Source organism: Benincasa hispida, chromosome 4 (assembly GCF_009727055.1).
Source record: "Benincasa hispida cultivar B227 chromosome 4, ASM972705v1, whole genome shotgun sequence".
NCBI classification, from domain to species: domain Eukaryota; kingdom Viridiplantae; phylum Streptophyta; class Magnoliopsida; order Cucurbitales; family Cucurbitaceae; genus Benincasa; species Benincasa hispida.
In genome coordinates, this window is record NC_052352.1 from 15020599 (window position 1) to 15026015 (window position 5417).

Sequence of the window (5417 nt, forward strand, 5' to 3'; positions counted from 1 at the left end):
CCCTTTCTGCTTAGCTAAACCGGATCCTCACCTCTAGTTCTGATCGCTCTAGGTTGGTTTATAGTTAGGTAACTCTTCTTTGATCACTTTTGTGCTCTATTACCTAGCTGAGGGAAATCTCTCTTTGAAATGCCCATCTTTGTCCGCATTAGAAGTACACATTTTTATTGCCACAACAATACTTCTGTATGAGGCCTTCCACAGTTTACACAAAGTGGTTTCCTCCCTGTACTAGCTACTGACTTGCTAGCACGACCCGAATACTGATTTACCACTTGGTTCAGCTGCAGGTCTTGACCTCTTTCGACCTGAACTTTGTTGGCTCGTGCCTAAAAATTCTTATTTCAACTGTCCACAGAACGGGGGGTCTAAATCTTTTTACTTTCTTGTTTCTCCAGGGGCATCCTAAATTGTCCTTCACCTGGCTGGAGTACATCTTCCCACACTACACTCTACTCTACTCGGATAGCAAGGTCTCAACTAATTGAGTGAAATTCACCCAATTAGATGTAGAGGTAACGAGTGTACGTATCTTTCTTCTTAGGCATTCTCAAATCTCCTACGCCTCTCATTTTCTTTCCGCAGGATGATTGGGAGGGGCATACTGAGATAAACTCAGTAAATCTTTGTTCATACTCAGCAACCGTCATCACTCCTGAGTTAGCCTAAGGAATTCCTCCCTCTGCTTCTTTAAAAGAACTAGGGTAGTATTTATCCTCAAATACTAGTCTAAACTTAGACCAGGTCATAGTTTCCAAAAATATTCCTTCTGGCTTCTATCACTTTCCACCACTTCTTTAGCCTCTTTCTGTAGCAAGAATGCCGCTAACTCGACCTTACGGTTATCAAGGCACCTCATAACCTTAAAACTTTCTCCATCAAATTCTAACAAGATCTTAGCTTCTATTGGATCTATGGCTCCATCGAATGTCGGGGCACCTAAATCTTTCAGCCTCTCGACGTCGAATTTCTTTTATGGATTGTTTTGAATCGATCCTACACTTGCCGCCAATCTTTGAGTGATTCTATCAAATATTCGATCCTCCATCTAGGATTCTACATCTACCCTTGGTGTTACTCGACTCGTTTACAGAAGTTGCTTCCTGCTCTACTGAGTCTCTAACTCTTTTCCCCTTCGGATCGGGTCCCGTCTAACTTCAAGACCTCCACTGGTAGGGTGAACATTCCTCTCCTCAGTCTGCTTGCTCTGCCTGCCACTTCTCCTCAATATTTTTGTCTAATTATTTAAGTACACATATTAGGGACTTATCTATGGGACTTAATCTAATACTAAACTAGCTCAAACCTTTCCCAATTTTACGTATACCTTTGCTTTGATATCAAGCTGTCACACTCGCCCTAGACCACCCTCTTATGCCTAGGAAAGGGCGTGACTGCAGCAGTTATCAACCCTTGGCTAACACTTACTGCCTACTAACTATTGCAGAATAACTCTGTACCAATATATAACTCATATACAATGGAATATCTATAGGTCAAAATTTATTAATTTAGAAGCATAACATATTTAGAGTCATTACAACATTAGATTTACAAGTCCCAAAACCCAAAAACCCTAGTCCCTATATGAACAACAGTAACATGTGTACAATATTAACAGTAACCACCTAAACAGACGGGTTACAAATGTCTTTATCCTTTAGTGGCAGAGCAGTTGCAGAGCTATCTTCAGACGATTTGACTGCTACCTGTGGGGCGGAAAAAGAAAACATTTGAAAACGGGTGAGCTTGCGCCCAGTGAGTGACTTAAGAAAGATAATTGAATCTCATGCAAAATTCTCAATAAAGAGTTTAACTGAAATATAACCTTCTACAGTACTTGTACTGCAGTATAAACATTTTCCAAGCATGAAACATATAAAGCTATTTAATTCATAAAACAGTAAAACTGTTTCTCAGTTGAGAACAACCCCATGGTGGGTAAAAACAATCCCAACACCAATGCTAGTCAAGAGAGAACCCTCTTGCTCAATCTCTGACTCTAACTACCTACGTGCACGTGGGCCATACTAAGTACCGTCATACCTTAGGTACTTTTGTATAGATACCTTCTCAACGTCCTTCAGTATCTGGTTGGTTTGGTACCTTCCCAAAGTCCTTCAATACCAATAGATAACTTCTACAAGTCCTTCAGTATCTAGTTGGGCGGATACCTTCTCAAACGTCCTTCGGGTATCGCGTTTTAAGTAAAACTAGTCATGAATGATTTTCTTTCTTTAAAGCATGTAAAGTATAACACATATAAAAACATGACCTTAAAGGTACTAATGCATGTTGAGTATATTTAACACATATAAATCGCTTTTCAACAATTTTCCCACACATGATGCGTTTAAAACATAACTCATGGTTTGCTGGAAATCACTTTGTAAAGCATGAGAATAATCTTCTTTAAAAAGATGTTTTCTATAACACGTTGTAATCAAACATTTTAAGCAATTGTTTTAGTCAAAAACGTTTTAGCCACTCACCTTGATTGCTTAGGAGCTTTTCACTCTAGTAGCTCCATTTTCTACCTCGGGCTCCCTTTTCACCCCTAAAATCTAGATTCAAATTACAGCTTAGATTACTCATAGTTCTGGACCTTATTTTGAGATACTTCCTTCTACAAGCATATTCTAAAAATATCTCAGAAGCTTACCCTAAAATTTTAGCTCAGAACTTCTTGTGGTTTGGTCGGAATCACAGAATATTCAAGACTGGCTCAAACTGATCTGACAGCCTAACCCTTCTGTATTCTTCTCAGTTTCTAGTCCGATCCCTTTGATCTTTTCCTCCGCATCCCTACCCCGAAAAATAGACTCTTAAAGCTTTTAGATAGATTTAGAATCACTCAAAACGCACGAGTAAATTGGGAGAAATTCTCATCCCAAGTTGATGCTACTTTTCAGACTTCTTTGTCCAATGCTTCCTCTTTTAAATACTATGACCAACGCATGGATTTGGGCTCCAACGCAAGGTTTGCTCAAGTTTACCACTCTTTTTACGGTATTTTTGAATTTTAAAATAAAAATGAAGTCTCTTGGCTCTATTTATAGTCGTTCAAACTTTCTCCAGGGTTGACACCACCTATTTGGCTACAGGCCAAGTGTCTCCTTCTCACCCCATCAATGCAATTCTGTGATCAACGCAAGCTAAGTGTCTTCCTCCCATGGAACCAACGCATGAGCCTCCAATCTGATGCCACCACCTCACATTCTTAAGGCTTAAGGCTTTCCTCCAAGAAGACACATGGTTTTGATAATGTTCTCTGATGATCTCATCCTTTGTATGCGTCCAACTCTTGGATGTTCAACACATAATCCAGACTCAATGCATAACCTATCATCAATGTATAGCAAGCCAATTCACTCTCATTACAATTCAACTTAGCCATCGCAAGAAGCTAACCATCACCAAGCGCATAGGGTGACCGTCCATCCTCGACGCATGGCTCACTAGGTAGCATCGCACGACTTGCTTGGCATGGGCGCATGGTGCCAACGCTATGCTGTAGACGCATGCGCACGCTTAACTGCATGGGCTACGTGCGGCACTTGATGCCTGGTCGGGTGCTTCGAGCATAGACGTGCTGCTTCGACATATGGGCGTGCGGCGTATACTGGCCATCGCTCGCTTGCTCGGCCGCATGGGCGTGCTTAGTCGCATGGGCTGCGTGCTTGGCTACATGGCAGGGCACCTCGATGAATGGCATGGCTGCTCGGTAGGGCGCTTAACGCATGGGTGTGCCCACTCGACGCATTGGCAGGGCGTCTGGCCGAGGCTGCTTGATGCATGGGCAGAACGTCTGGTCGAGGCTGCTCGACGCATGGGCTGCCTTTCCATGCATGCCTCGCCTACTCGTGTGCCTTCCAATGCATCATCTCTTTTTTCCTTCTTCAGCCGTATGCCTTCACCAACCACTCTTCCAACGCATCAACACAACAAATTCTATACTTAGCCAAATTTCCAATTTTTTCCCAATAGTTAAACTTCCAAATTTCCTCTTTTCTTCAAATCTCCACTTTTTCCTCTATCACACATTAGTTTCCACATCAACCTACTCATCACACTAGTCTTAGTAGGGAACATACTCAAGTAGAGAAATTAGGATTCGGGGTTCACAATAGTAGAAAGCCTTAATGTCATGCTAAATGATGCTCGAGAACTCCCTATCACAAAAACTGTTGGAGCACATACGTGAGTAGTTACAGGGTTGGTTCTACATTTGCCGCACAAACGCCATTGCATGTACAAACATAGTTTCTGATTATACATTTGTATTTCTGAAGGCTGAAGAATTGAAATCTAGAACCTATTGTGTTTTTCTCGTTAACATGCATGTAATCAATGACATGCTTTTATTTATTGAAAATTTGAGTATTTTTGAAGGATCTATTACGTAGACCTTGGAACAACGATTCCAACGCAATTTGAATCACCCACATTGGAGCTCAAATGAAGAATATATAAGCAAAACAGGCTTAACAGAAAAATCCCGAGATGATGATGTGGTAGAATTTTTCTCATCAAAGTAGACCAATCTTGATTGGTTTTAAAAAGAAAATTAATTTAATATTATTTTATGTTTGTTTCTAATGGCTAGTTTTGGACACATGGTGGCCATGTGCTTTTTGTTTGATTTTAAAAGAAATGATTTTTAATATATATATATATTATATATATATATATATATATTATATTATTTTTTTGTTTGTGTGTAATGGCTAGTTGGTTCAAAATCTTCACCATTGATTGTTCTTTTCTAAGATCTAGTGGCCCTAATTAAATGTGGGTTTCAAAAAATTTTCTTCTCTATTTAAACACATCTTCTTCTCTAAATTAACATAACAATTTTTATCATTTTCAATCCTCCATGACTCATTAAGCCACCATCTTTGCTCTCTCTCCAAGCTTTAATTTTCTTCTTTTCATCTTCTTCTTGAGAGAGATATTTTATGTACTGAGGATTGATTCAGTGAGTGCTACAACTTGTAAATTCACTCTATTGAGAGAGTTGTAATTGTGCCATTTATTTTTACAAACATTTTGGTTACTCTTGATCCCAGAAAAAAAGTTGTTGCAACGATTTGATCCTCAACTGTGAAAAGGATCGGGTTCGTTCTTGCTCCTAGAAAAAGAACGTTGTAGCAGTTCGACTCTAAGTCGTGGAAAGAGTCAAGTTCGTAGTGACATACCTACGAGGAGTTTAGGAAGTGGATATAGGCTAGTTTTGTCGAACCACTATAAAATTCTTGGTATCGATTTCTCTATCCCTCTCCTCTTTAATTTTGCAATTAATTTTTTATTATATTTTATTGCTTGAAATTAATTGCATTTTTTGTTCTTGAAATTAATTGTTCATATTGGATTATTTTGATTGGTTGTTCTTGAATTTCTACATCCATTATCAATCT